This window comes from Erinaceus europaeus, chromosome 1, assembly GCF_950295315.1.
Source record: "Erinaceus europaeus chromosome 1, mEriEur2.1, whole genome shotgun sequence".
NCBI classification, from domain to species: domain Eukaryota; kingdom Metazoa; phylum Chordata; class Mammalia; order Eulipotyphla; family Erinaceidae; genus Erinaceus; species Erinaceus europaeus.
Window position 1 is genome coordinate 90,818,583 of NC_080162.1, and position 14,206 is coordinate 90,832,788.

Here is a 14,206-nt window from a genome sequence, read left to right on the forward strand (position 1 = left end):
AGTCTCTTTGATCTCTTTGTGGGGGGGTCTCTGTTAGATTTGCTGGTGACTGCGCACAGGTATAACTTACCCCAAGCAGACAGTCCCATGACTTTCTTAGTAAAGGCCTTCCTTTCTTTCTTTCCTTCTTTTTTTGATTTACTTTCCCTTTTGTTGCCCTTGTTTTTCATTGTTGTTGTAGTAATTATTGTTGTTGTTATTGATGTCATCATTGTTAGATAGGACAGAGAGAGAGAAATGGAGAGAGGAGGGGAAGACAGAGAGGGGGAGAGAAAGATAGACACCTGCAGACCTGCTTCACCGCCTGTGAAGTGACTCCCCTGCAGGTGGGGAGCCAGGGGCTTAAACCAGGATCCTTGCACCATAATATATGCTCTTAACCAAGTGTGCCACCTCCTAGCCCCACACATTTTATTTTTGTAAATAGATTAAAAACATTTCCTGGGTCAGCAAAATATTTGCAAAAATATCTCATGACTTTTCTGACATACCAGTAATAGCTCACTTGGATAGTGTGCCTGCTTTGTCATGCAAGCATACCAGGTTTGAATCTAGCTCCCACTGCTTTGGAGGACACTTCTGTGCTGTAGTACCTCTCCTCCCCAACCCTCCCATCTGAAAAAATCAGGTGACGACAAAATACTTTCCTTAGATAAGTATAACTACAAAAAAAAAATAGGAGAAACAGTTTACTTTTGATTTTTTTTAATATTTATTTTATTTATTTATTCCCTTTTGTTGCCCTTGTTGTTTTACTGTTGTAGTTATTATTGTTGTTGTCGTTGTTGGATAGGACAGAGAGAAATGGAGAGAGAAGGGGAAGACAGAGAGGAGGAGAGAAAGATAGACACCTGCAGTCCTGCTTCACCGCCTGTGAAGTGACTCCCCTGCAGGTGGGGAGCCGGGGTTCGAACCGGGATCCTTATGCCGGTCCTTGTGCTTTGCGCCACCTGCGCTTAACCCGCTGCGCTACAGCCCGACTCCCTGATTTTTTTTTTATGATAGAAAAAGAAGACGTGGGAGTCGGGTGTTAAGCACATGTGGTGTGAAGTACAAGGACTGGCGTTAGGATCCCCGCTCCCCACCTGCCTGGGAGTGAAGCAGGTCTGCAGGTGTCTTTCTCTCCCCTTCTGTCTTTCCCTCCTCTCTCCATTTCTCTTTGTCCTATCTAACAACGACAACATCAACAACAATTACTACAACAACAATTAAAAAACAACAAAAGAGAAAATAAATAAATATAAAAAAGAAGAAAAAAGAAAACGAAGAGGTAGAAAATGAGAGGGATGGATAAGGCACTGGACTCTCAAGCATGAGGTCCTGAGTTCAATCCCTGACAGCACATGTACCAGAGTGATGTCTGGTTCTTTCTCTCTCTCCTATCTTTCTCATAAATAAATAAAATTAAAAAAAAAAAAAAAGAGGAAGGGGCCCGGGAAGTAGCACAGTGAGTTAAGTGCACATGGTGAGAAGTGCAAGGACTGGTGTAAGGATCCCGGTTCGAGCCCCCAGTTCCCCACCTTCAGGGAGGTAGTTTTACAGGTGGTAAAGCAGATCTGCAGGTGTCTTATCTTTCTCTCCCCCTCTCTGTCTTCCCCATCTCTCTTGATTTTTCTCTATCCTATCCAACAACAACAGCAATGACACAATAACAACAACAAGGGCAAATGGGAAAATAGCCTCCAGGAGCAGTGGATTCAGGCACTGAGCCCCAGCAATAGCCCAGAGGCAAAAAAAGAAGGAGGAGAAGGAGAAGGGGAAGAAGGAAGAAGAAGGAGGAGGAGGAGGCGAAGAAGAAAAAGAAAGAAGGAAGAGGAGGAGGAGAAGAAGAAGGAGAAGAAGAAGGAAGAAGGAGGAGGAAAAGGAGGAGGAGGACCAGGTGGTGGTTCATCTGGTTGAGCACACATGTTATAATTTATAAGGACACAGGTTTGAGCCCCTGGTCCCCACCTGCAGGGGGAAAGCTTTGCAATTGGTGAAGCAATGCTGCAGGTGTCTCTCTGTCTCTCTCCCTCTCCATCTCCCCCTTCCCTCTCAATTTCTGCTGTCTGTATCCAATAAATAAAGGTAATACAAAATTAAAAAAAAAAAAAGAGATGAAGAGAGAACTAGTTCATCACTCTGGCATATGTGATGCCAGGAATCAAACTTGGGACCTCATGTCCAACACTTTATTTACTACATTGCCTCTCAGGTACTCATTGCCTCTTTTAATAAACAGTCTCTGGAACTAGACTGCCTGAGTTTGAGTCCCTGCTCTGCCACTTAGTATCTGTATTATCTTAAGTATTACTTAACTTCTCTGTATCTCTATTTCTTCATCTGTGACATGAGAGAAACAGCCTCCACCTGACTTCATAGTTGGAAATCAAATGAGTTACTATTAATAAATACTTAGGATGAACTGGGGTGGGTGGGGCGACGGAAGCTGAGTGTCATTACTATTATTTATGTGTCTGTATTTAAACATGGTGAATACAGGGGATAAAGAGCCTGTTCTCACAGTGATCTCAGTCTTGGGGAAAGATAGATGAGTAAACAGGAAATTCACTCTGAAATGCCACAACAGGGGAAGTAGTGGGTTGGGTGGTCATGAGAGCACAGACGAACCCCTCTTCCCAGGTTCGGGTGGTCAGCAACATTTTCCTAGAAGAAGTGACATCTCAGCTAAAATCTAGAAGATGAATAAGATTTAGCCAGACACAAGGGGAAGGTAGAGAGGCTTGGGAGGGAACATGCAGAAGGCTAAAAGGCTGAAACAGAAAGTTCCAAGAACTGGGGTTGCAGGAATGGAGGGATAGAGTGGGCGGGAGGGTGCCCTTGGCTTGTACACAAGTTCTTGAATCCATTTTCTTGTGGTCCATCTTCTTCCTGGCTTGTGAGCTCTTACAGGACACGCTCACATCACTCCCTTAATTTCATACATTCAGCACCTAGCACTCAGCCTGGCACTCAGCAAGTCCTCAGTAAATGCTTACTGAATGGGAATGAGAGATAACAGCCTTGCTTTTTTCCTATCAGGAAGGCATCTCTAGCAATCTTTTCATTTGTTTATACTTGTGAATTAGGCATTCTTCATGGCTATGGAATGTCATGTTTCTTGTGGATTGTCAAGTGCTATGAATCCCAGATTCCTGTGAACTGGATGGTTCTATCAGGACAAAGTCAAATTTCTGGCTCAACAAGGTTCTGCTCCTGTGAGTCCTTCTCTGGCTGCCACTTCAGACATTGACATGTATATGAATTGCCTGGGGTCTGTGTAGGTGATGAAGATTCTGATTTAGCAGGTGGGGTCTGGTCTGAAAATCTGCAGTTGTCACAAGCTCCTAGGTGATGCTGATGCTGAATTGTTCTTTGAATAGAAAGGCACTAGACAACACCATCATCATTTTCCCTGGCTCTAATTATAATGATGATTTTAAAGAACAGTTTGGAATTAGATTCTGAAGGAACTTGGACACTAGACTAAGGAGTTGAGACCTTATCTGAAGGCTGCTAGGGAGCTGTGGAAGCTCTCCAAATATATTCAAGGGGAAATGACCAAGAGCATGAATCTGGAGAATGAGTGCTGGGTTTGAGACGTGGTAGGGCTGAAGCAGTATGAGAATGTAGAGGATGAAGGATGTTAGAGACAAAATTGTGTCCTCCCACTACTCTCATTCATTTAGTGAAGTTCTTTTGGTTTTTTTTTTTTTTTGATTTGTGATTATAGTGGGTTACAAGATTATGGAATTATAAGGTATAGTTCCACACCACACCTACCACTGTTTATTGAAGTTCTATCTCCCAGGAACTCAAAATAGGACTGATTTGGGGATAAGTATCTTTTTAGAAGATATATTCATTTATTATTTTTTAATTTGGTAGGACAGAGAAATTGAGAAGGAAGGGAGAGAGAGAGAGAGAGCTATCTGCAGTATTGTTTCATCACTCATGAAGCCTTTCCTCCTACAGAGAAGAACCAGGGACTTGAACCTGGGTCCTTGTGCACCATAATTTTTGTACTTAACCAGGTATCATCATCTGGCTCCCAATAGTGTCTTTTTAAAAATTAATTTATTAGGGAGTAGGGCGATAGCACAGCAGGTTAAGTGCACATGGCGCAAAGCGCAAGGACCCGTGTAAGGACCCCGGTTTGAGTCACCGGCTCCTCACCTGTAGGGGAGTCACTTCACAGGCGGTGAAGCAGGTCTGCAGGCGTCTATCTTTCTCTCCTCCTGTCTGTCTTCTCCTCCTCTCTCCATTTCTCTCTGTCCTATCCAACAATAACAACATCAATAACAACTACAACAATAAACAACAAGGGCAACAAAAGGGAATAAATAAATTTTAAAAATTAAAAAATTAATTATTTATTTATTTTTAAATTTTATTAGTGATTTAATATTGATTTATAAGATTGTAAAATAATAGGTGTATAATTACCACCACCAGTGTTCTGTGTCCCATTCCCTCCATTGGAAACTCCCCTGTTGTTTACACCTCTGAGAGTATGAGCCAAAAATTTTTGAGGGGTGGAAGTTCTGACTTCTGTAATTACTTCCTGCTGAACATGCTGATAGTGTCTTTTTTTTTTTTAAAGATTTTATTTATTTATTAGTGAGAAAGATAGGAGAGAAAGAAAGAACCAGACATCACTCTGGTATGTGTGCAGCAGGGAATTGAACTTGGGACCTCATGCTCAAAAGTCCAGTGCTTTATCCACTTCACCATCTCCCAGGCCACTGATAGTATCTTTAAAGAGATTATTGAGCTATTAAACATTTTATCCTGTCTCATAATTTATTGCCTTTGAGACTCCAAGTTGCAGATGCTGCTATGGTTCTATCCTGAATCCCATGGGCGGATGATCTCACCAATGTGTACCATAAGATCACCTCTCCAGATCCCTACCCCACTAGGGAATGATAGAAACAAGCTGGCAGTATAGATAGACCTGCCAATGCTTATCTCCAGCAGAGAAGCAGTTACAGAGTCAGATCACCTACCTCCTGCACCACAAAAAGAATTTTGGTCCATACTCCCAGAGGGAGAGAAATGTTAGGGGAAGATGACTAGAGGCTCTGAACTCCAATTCCATCAGGACCCAGAGAGAGAAGAGGAAAAAAGGAAAGACGTAGTAATAGGTATAACTCTGACTTAAAATGGAAGAGGAGGCAGAACAATAGAAAAAAATATAGGTAGATAGATAGACAGACAGACAGTTATAGAAATAATAGTCAACCTGTATCTGTGACCTTGGGAGAATCACTGCAGTTTCCAGTGGAAGTATTGGGGACACTGAACTCTGGTGGTAGGAATAGTGTGGAATTGTACCCCTGTTACTTTGTAAATTACCAATAAAAATATTATTAAATGAAAAGAAAAAAGAAGAGAATATTAAGTTAATTTCCTTACTTTTTAATTTTTTTCTTTCTCTCTTTTCTCAGCTCTGGCTATTGGTGATGCTCAGGACTGAGCCAGAGACCTCCTGCAAGCAAGTTCTAAAAGCTATCACAATACTATTTCCCTGCCCCCAAGCTCAGGGCCTTAGGCATTAAATTCATTTGAATAATCATTATGCTGTCTCTCTAGCCCTTATTTATTTATTTAAATTGTTATCTTTATTTATAGCCAGAATCTGAGAGGAAGGAGAGAGACAGAGACAGAGACAGAGAGAGAGAAGGAGAGAGAGAGACCTGTAGCACTGTTTCACCACTTGTGAAGCCTCCCCCTGCAGGTGGGGACTGGGGGCTTGAACCCAGGTCCTTGTACACTGTAACACGTGCACTCAACCAGGTGCGTCACCACTCAGCCCACCTTTATTTATTTATTTATTTATTTATTTATTTATTTATTTATTTATTTTTAACCAGAGCTCATCTCTGGTTTATGGTGGTATTAGGGATTGAACCTGAGATTTTGGAGCCTTAAACATGAAAGTCTTTTGCATAACCACTAGTGCTGTCTCCCCAGTTCCTGACAAAACAAAACAAAACAAATACTAAGAAAGAAGAAGACAGGAGAGAAGGAGGAGGAGAAGGCAGAGGGGGAGGAGAGGAAGAAGAAGATTTATGATTGAGAGAGAATCAGAGCATCACTCTGGCACATGTAATGCTGGGACTTCATGCTTGAGAGTCCAACACCTTACCCACTGAGCTTACTCAAACTACAACCCTCACGATGGGGAGAACAACAAATTTATCTAGTTTAAGCCACTTTGTAGTGCTTTTTTATGGTAGCTCTAGCTAACTGATACAGAGGATACAGATTTAAGATCTTGTTCAGGTTGTCAATTGTTTGGATGACATAAGGGTGGGACAGTGATCTACAGAATTATATATAGATGGCTGGTAATTGGGAAGACCAGGGAGGAGAGAGTGCCATGAATAGAAACAGGAGGGGGAGCCTTGAGGAGGGGCAGGGGCTGGAGAGCATATGATTTGGACCATGCTGCACTGAAAGTGCCTCTCTGACCTTTAAGATGTACTAGGAAGAGGCTGGCCATGGTTGCAGTTGAAGCCAGACACTCAAGAGGCTGCTGAGAAGGAAGGGAATGATCAAGTCATTTGGAGTCCTTGGTTGCAAGCAATCACAACTGGTTGGGTGGGTGGCTATAAGATGGCTTACCTGGTGTTTTGCCTGCATTGCCATGTTCAAAACTCAGGTTCTAACCTCCAGCACATTACATAGTAGTGTTATAGTGTCTCTCCCTCTCTCTCTGTATCTCTCTTTCTATCTGAAAAATCACCCCAGAGTGGTGAAATCGTGAAAGCAAGAGAGAGAGAGAGACAGAAAGAGAAAAAAAGATAGAGAAAATATGGTTTGGGTGGGTAGGTGGTATAGTGGTGGAACCTAGGACTTGCAAGTGTAGGGTTCTGGTTTGATTCCTGGTTCCAAATATGCCCGAATGATGGGCTCTGGAAATCCCTCTCTCTCTCTCTCTAATATTTATTTCCTCTAGGGTTTTTGCTTGGGTTCAGTGCCTGCACTACAAATCCACTGCTCCTGGAGTGCATTTTTTCCCTGTTTTGTTGCCCTTGTTGTTTATCGTTGCTATTGTTGTTGGATAGGTCAGAGAGAAATCGAGAGAGGACAGGAAAACAAAGATGGGGAGAGAAAGATAGACACCTGCAGACCTGCTTCACCGCTTCTGATGCCACCCCCCTGCAGGTGGGGATCTTTGCGCTTTGCACCATGTGTGTTTAACCCGCTGCGGTACCGCCTGGTCCCTAAATAAATATATTTTTTAAAAGGCAGAGAGGAACTGCCTTTGGTATAGTCTAAATTTCTTACTAGAAGGTTTGAAGGGGTTTTGTTTGTTTTATTTTGTTCTGTTTTGCTTTACATGAGTATTGCTCAACTTTGACTTGTGGTGGTGGGAATTGAACCTGAAATCTCTGTTACCTAAACCAGCTGAGCTACCCCTCCACCCACACCCCCAGTTGTTTGAAAGTCTTTATGTTTGAAAGTCATTTGCTATGTTGGTTTTATTACTTGAATTCCCACAAGACTCACCACTGTTAGTATGTTCTTTCCCAGCCTCAGGAGACTGGAAAGAATTCAGTTCCAGGGTGAACAAATGAAGACATGACTCCTCTCACCATGTAGTGAGCTCAGTACCCCCATTATAAAGATAAGGAAATTAAGTCCAGTGGTAACACAGAGGGTTAAGCTCACGTGGCGGGTTAAGCTCATGTGGCACAAAGCGCAAGGACTGGCATAAGGATCCCAGTTTGAGCCCCGGCTCCCCACCTGCAGGGGAGTCCCTTCACAGGTGGTGAAGCAGGTCTGCAGGTGTCTATCTTTCTCTTCCCCTCCTCTCTCCACTTTTCTCTGTCCTATGTAACAATGACAGCATCAATAACAACAATAATTACAACAACAATAAAAAAACAACAAGGGCAACAAAAGGGAAAATAAATAAATATATATTTTTAAAAAAAAAGACAAGAAAAATGGGGTGCAGGGAGGGAAAGCCATTTACATAAGGCCACACAGTTCAAATTCTGTTCTATGACATTCTAGTCCCACCTGCACTACCTGCCACTGAGCTGACTTCATGAAATCCATAGTTGGAGCTCAGAGAACCTTATTCTTAGTGCCTAAGCCCTTCTGTAGCTGGGCTTCCCATCACCTTCTGCCCTGAGACCCCCACCTCAACTGCTTTGCAGTGCTGCCTGTCTCTCCACTGGAGAAATCCCACACTGCTGCTCATCAGGAGCAGGGCTGAACTGTTGGCTTTAAACGCAGGGAGGCCTCTTCCCTGGGTTGCCTGCTGCACCCACACCGAGCCCTACCATCTTCCCTTCATCTTTGAGCTCCTGGCCTCAGGTGTATCAAAGTCCCAGCGCTGCGTGAGATTCCAACACATCTCAGCAGGCTCCATGAATATATTAGTTTTATTTTCCCCTAACAGGCCACAGGGGTGGGTGTAGGTGGGAGGGTTCTGCAATTCAATATGCAAATGTATGCAGATCACATCTAAATGAGGGTGTCCCAGGATTAAGGAGAAGAAAGGCAATCAGAGCAAGCCTGTGGCTCTGCAGAGGCGAAGCCAGCAAACAGCTCTCCAGGGAGGGCGTTTTGGGCTCTGTTTCAGAGTGTGTTCTTTGAAGCAATGTCTCTGCAGCAACAGGGAAGGAAGAGGTGCGGAAATTGGTTCTGAATACTTCCTGGCAAAATGTTCTCAATTGCTTCAATTCTACTGGGTGTGGGTTGGGTAGGAGGGGGTAGAATCTCTGAGCCTCTCCCAGTCCCAAGACCTGAGGTGGTGGGGGTGAAGGGGCTTGTCTCTGTCACTGATTTCTAAACCACGGGAACTTGCTAACATCCACTTCCGGGTCCTAACTGATTACTGAGTCAGAGCCTCCTGAGAATCTGCATTTTTTAATAGGCCCCCACTCTTAGGAAATACTGATTGATGCAAAGCAAGGGTTCTTAACCTGCAGTCTCTTGCAGGTTTCAAGGGACCTCTGTTGCCTTGTTCTCAGCCCTGACTGCTTAGGAGAATTACTGAGGTTTAAAAACATATCCTGGTGGCTGGTTGAGAGCACATTTGACAATGTACAAGGACTCAGGCTAACCCCTTCACCTGCAAGAGGTGAAGCAGTGCTATAGTTGTCTCTGATCTCTCTCTTTAATATTTTATTTATTGGATAGAGACAGAGAGGAAAGGAGAAGATAGAGAGAAACACCTGCTGTACTGCTTAAGAAACTTCCCCCCTGCAGGTGGGTCAGGGGCTTGAACCCAGATCCTTGTGCATTAAAATACTCATACTTAACCAGGTGCACCACTCCCTGGCCCCAGTGTCTCCTCTATGTCTGTCTTCCCCTTTGATCTTAATTTCTCTCCAGTTCTATCCAAAATACGCAAATAGACTTTCATGCCTGAAGCTCTAAGGCCTCAGACTCAATCCTGTGTACCACCATAGGCCAGAGTTCGGTAGTGCTTTGTTAAGATAAAGCAAGCAAGCAAATATATATCCGAATGACCAGAGTGCATCCGAGACCAGTTAAATCAGAATCTCTGGTGGTGGTAGTGATGATGGTAGTTTTACCCAGGCATCAATCTTCAAAAGACAATCCTAGATGAGTCAAACATGTAGCATCTCTGTTTTGGGGATCAATTTTGTTGCACATCCTCTACTCAGTGGTGCAAGTTCCAAGGCCAGCTCTTGAGCTGGTATGCACAGAAGAGCCATTATAATAATGACAGAATTTTCTACCCACTGGTAGCAGGTGCTGATTTTATTTACTTTAATTTTTATTTATTCAGTAATTAGAAGAGAAAAGAAGGAACAATAATACATACAATGCTGGAGATTGAATTCAGAACCTCACTCTTGAGGTTCTTTCCTCTGTGCCACATCTTGGGGTGCTTGAATCTTTTTAAAAATGATTTATTTGGGGGAGTCTGGTGGTAGCACAGCGGGTTAAGCGCAGGTGGCGCCAAACTCAAGGACTGGCAAAAGGATCCCGGTTTGAGCCCCCCGGCTCCCCACCTGCAGGGGAGTCGCTTCACAGGCAGTGAAGCAGGTCTGCAGGTGTCTATCTTTCTCTTCTCTTCTCTGTCTTCCCCTCCTCTCTCTATTTCTCTCTGTCCTATCCAACAACAATGACATCGATAATAACTACAACAATAAAACAATAATGGCAACAAAAGGGGAATAAATAAATAAATGAATAAATAAATACATTTTTAAAAAATGATTTATTTGGGTGGTATGGGAGGTGGTGTACTGGATAAAGCATTGGATTCTCAAGCCCATATACCAGAGTGATGTCTGGTTCTTTCTCTCTGTCTGGTTCTTTCTCTCACTCTCTTCCTATCTTTCTCATGAATAAATAAATGAATTCTAAAAAAAAAAATAAATAAATGAATTCTAAAATTCTAAAAAAAAATGATTTATTTGGGTCCAGACAGTGGTGCACCTGGTAAATCACACATGATATAATATGCAAAGACCTGGGTTCAAGCCCCTAGTCTCCACCGGCAGGGGAAGAAGCTTCATGAGTAGTTCTACAGATGTTTCTCCTTTGTTTCATCTCTTCTTCCTCTCGATTTCTCTCTCTATCCAATAAATAAAATATCTGTATTTTTTATTTTCTGTATAGCACAGAGAGAAATTGAGAGGGCAGGGGGAGATAGGGAAGGAGAGAGAAAGACACCTGCAGACCTGCTTTACCACTTGTGAAGTGACTCCCCTGCAGGTGGGGTGGGCAGAGGCTCAAACCAGGATCCCTACTCAGGCCCCTGTGCTCTGTACTATGTAAGCTTAACCTGGTGTACCACCACCTGGCCCCCTGAAATAAAGTATTTTTTTAAAAAATAAGAAAATGATTTATTTATCAGTAAGAGAAAAAAGGTAGAAAGAGAGAACCAGAGCATCACTCTGGGCACATGTGATTCTGGGATCCAAACTCAGGACCTCATGCTTAAGGGTCTAATGCTTTACTCACTGAACCACTTTTCAGGCCACTGAGTTGGGTTTTCTAGGTGCCCTAGCTACTCTCCCCTAGGCCTCTAGAACTGCAGACTCAGGAATGAATGGTTAATATGAGCCCCTCCCACTCCCGATAAACACACACACACACACACACACACCACCACCACCACCACCACCACCACCACCACCACCAGAAGTTTGCTCTATTTGCCTGAGTTCTGGTTGACGGTAGTTTCTGAGTTCTCAGCTGTCAACTATTTGGATTCTGCCATTTACTGTGATGTTGTGGGGTGAGTAGCATCAACTTTGCAGTCAGAAAAATCTCGACTCCTACCCAATTTAGGGGCTAACTGGGTGACCTTGAGCAAGTGATTTCATCTCAGTGAACCTCCGTTTCCTCACTTGGAAATGGTTCAGAAGCCCTCTGTGTTGGAATGAAGTTCCAAGCAAGCTGAGGTGGCCTTAGAATCACTTGGTAAGCTTGTTAAAGATGGCTAGCTGGGCCCCTACACAGAGGTACTGATTCAGTAGTTCTGAGCTGGGGGCAAGAAACGATATGTATTTCTCACCGGTTTGCTGCTGGTTCTGGGGCTAAGCTTTAAGAACCCCCAACTAGAAAACACATGAGGTGAGAGAGGAAGGTCTCAGGCCACGTATATAAAGGACACAAAGAAACTAGTCCTTTCTCTAAGTCCTTTTCCTAATTCATGCTTCATGCGGCCAGCAAGAACTGATTGACCACCTGACTTTTTAACCTTCCTCCACCCGCTCCGACTGAGTAGGATCAGATTTAAACCTTTAGGAGCTGTGATCATCGTGAACACTTACTTCCCCCCATGCTGTCCAAAATAAAGCAAATTACTATATAAGGAAGTCCACTGATGATTAGATTTTCCTTATGCTAGCAACTTTATGGATTTTCCTCCCCAAATAACAAAAACAATCCTTGTGGTTAGGAGTTATGAATAAGTGGAGCACGGGATTTTTAGAGCACTGAAACTACTCTGCACGGTAGCATAATTAGGTGCATATATAGAGATTTCCAGTTGTGAAACTATACCTTTGCAATCATACAGTCTTGTCAACCACCATTAAATTACTAATAAAATTCGTATTAAATACATAAAAATATGTGTCACTGAAAAATAAAAATTGAAAATAAAATAATTTCCAGTCTCTGCCTCCTATAAAGGCAAATAGGTTCCGAAAGCTCAGATTCTATAGAAGATTAGTTGAGAAGATTAGCACCCTGTGGTGCTAATCTAATTATGGTAAAATACCTGGCAGGCTCCATAGGTGGTCAGGTGCTCCCACATGCACTGACCATTAGGATCATCACAGAATGTGGCTGTGGAGATAGCTTAGCTGAGATAGCCCATGTGTGTTGGGGTAGCCCAGGGTGGGTTTAAGCTCTCATGAGACATGTGCCAGAATGATGCTCTGGCTTCCCTCTCACTCTCATCTGAACCACTCTTAGGATTTAAATAATGAAGATAGATTGGGCCAGGGAGATAGTATAATGGTTATGCACAAAGACTTTTAGCCCTGAGACTCTGAGGTCCCAGTTTCAATCCCTGGTATTACCATAAACTAGAATTGAGCAATATTCTGGTAAATAACAACAACAATAACTTTAAAAGAAGTATCATGGACTGAAGTGACTGGGGACACATGCAGAATGTGGCAGAAGTAACACGCTCAGGGCCAGGTGGTGGCTCACCTGGTTGAGCGACATTTTACAGTGCAAAAGGACCCGGGTTCGAGCCCCTGGCCCCCCCACCTGCAGGGAGAAAGCTTTGCAAGTGGTGAAGCAGGTCTGCAGGTGTCTCTCTGTCTATCACTTCCTTGCCTTTTGACTTCTGGCAGTTTCTAGCCAATAAATAAAGATAATAAAAAAAATTTAAAAAAAAGAAGTAACAGGCTCCTAGTTTCAAAGCAGGTGACTGGGGCAAGTCCATAAGTCTCACAAATTTCTTTTTATTTCTTTTCCCAGAGCACCACTCAGCTCTGGCTATGGTAGTGCCAGAATTGAAGCTGGGGCTTTCAAGCCTCATGCATGAAAGTCTTTTGAATAATCATCATTCTATCTTCCCCAGCCTTTTAAAAAAAAATTTCTTTATTGGGGAATCAATGTTTCACATCAACAGTAAATACAATAGTTTGTACATGCATAACATTTCCCAGTTTTCCATATAACAATACAACCCCCACTAGTTCCTCTGTCATCCTTCTTGGATCTGTATTCTCCCCACTCACCCCAGAGTCTTTTACTTTGATGCAATATGCCTCAACCTTTTTTAAAAATTTTTAAAAAATATTTATTTATTTTCCCTTTTGTTGCCCTTGTTGTTTTTCATTGTTGTAGTTATTATTGATGTTGTCATTGTTGGATAGGACAGAGAGAAATGGAGAGAGGAGGGGAAGACAGAGAGGGGTAGAGAAAGATAGACACCTGCAGACCTGCTTCACTGCCTGTGAAGCGACTCCCCTGTGGGTGGGGAGCCAGGGGCTTGAACCGGGATCCTTATGCTGGTCCTTTCTCTTGTGCCATGTGTGCTACTGCTTGACTCCCCAACCTTTTTTTTTTTTTTTTTTTTAGCATCATAGATTTCTTACTTCTTCTTCTTCTAGCATTTGCCCTTCTTCCGTAGCCAGTTAATGGCTTTGAAAGTGACTGGGATCCATGTGGATTCAGTCAGCTAGGAAGGATCGTCAGTTTCCCCAATGAATGGGTACTCACGGGATGCACCACAGGAAGGTCGATCCAATGCATCCCAATAAATAGGATCATGGTTCCTGCTTTGTGAAGTGAACATAATAACCACTGCACTACAGAAACAGACATGATTCCTATTTTGTAAAGTTAACTGTAATCATGAGTCCTAATTTGTAATGGTCAGAACACTAGAGTGACAGATAATAGTTAACATGTACAGAAAACTTGCAGTGTATACTCCCATTTAATCACCTCCACACCTCTGTGAATGGAAGACTGTCCTCTTCCCCATTTTTGAGAGGAGGAAATAAGTGGAAGCACAGAGAGGTTAAAGCAACTCCCATAAGGTCATAGAGTCAGCTTTGTATAGTATGATATAGGATGTGAACCCAAGGTCTAATTCCAAAGTCTACTTTGGCTCCTTACTGAAGGAGCTTGACATAGTTAAGTGGGAGGCATAACATTATTGTTATTGTTTTTGAGCCTCTAAGAGTCTGTCTGGGAATTGCCAGCATCCTGGAGCTAGAGATGGCAGGTGTGTTTTTGGGTGAGGTGCTGTGAG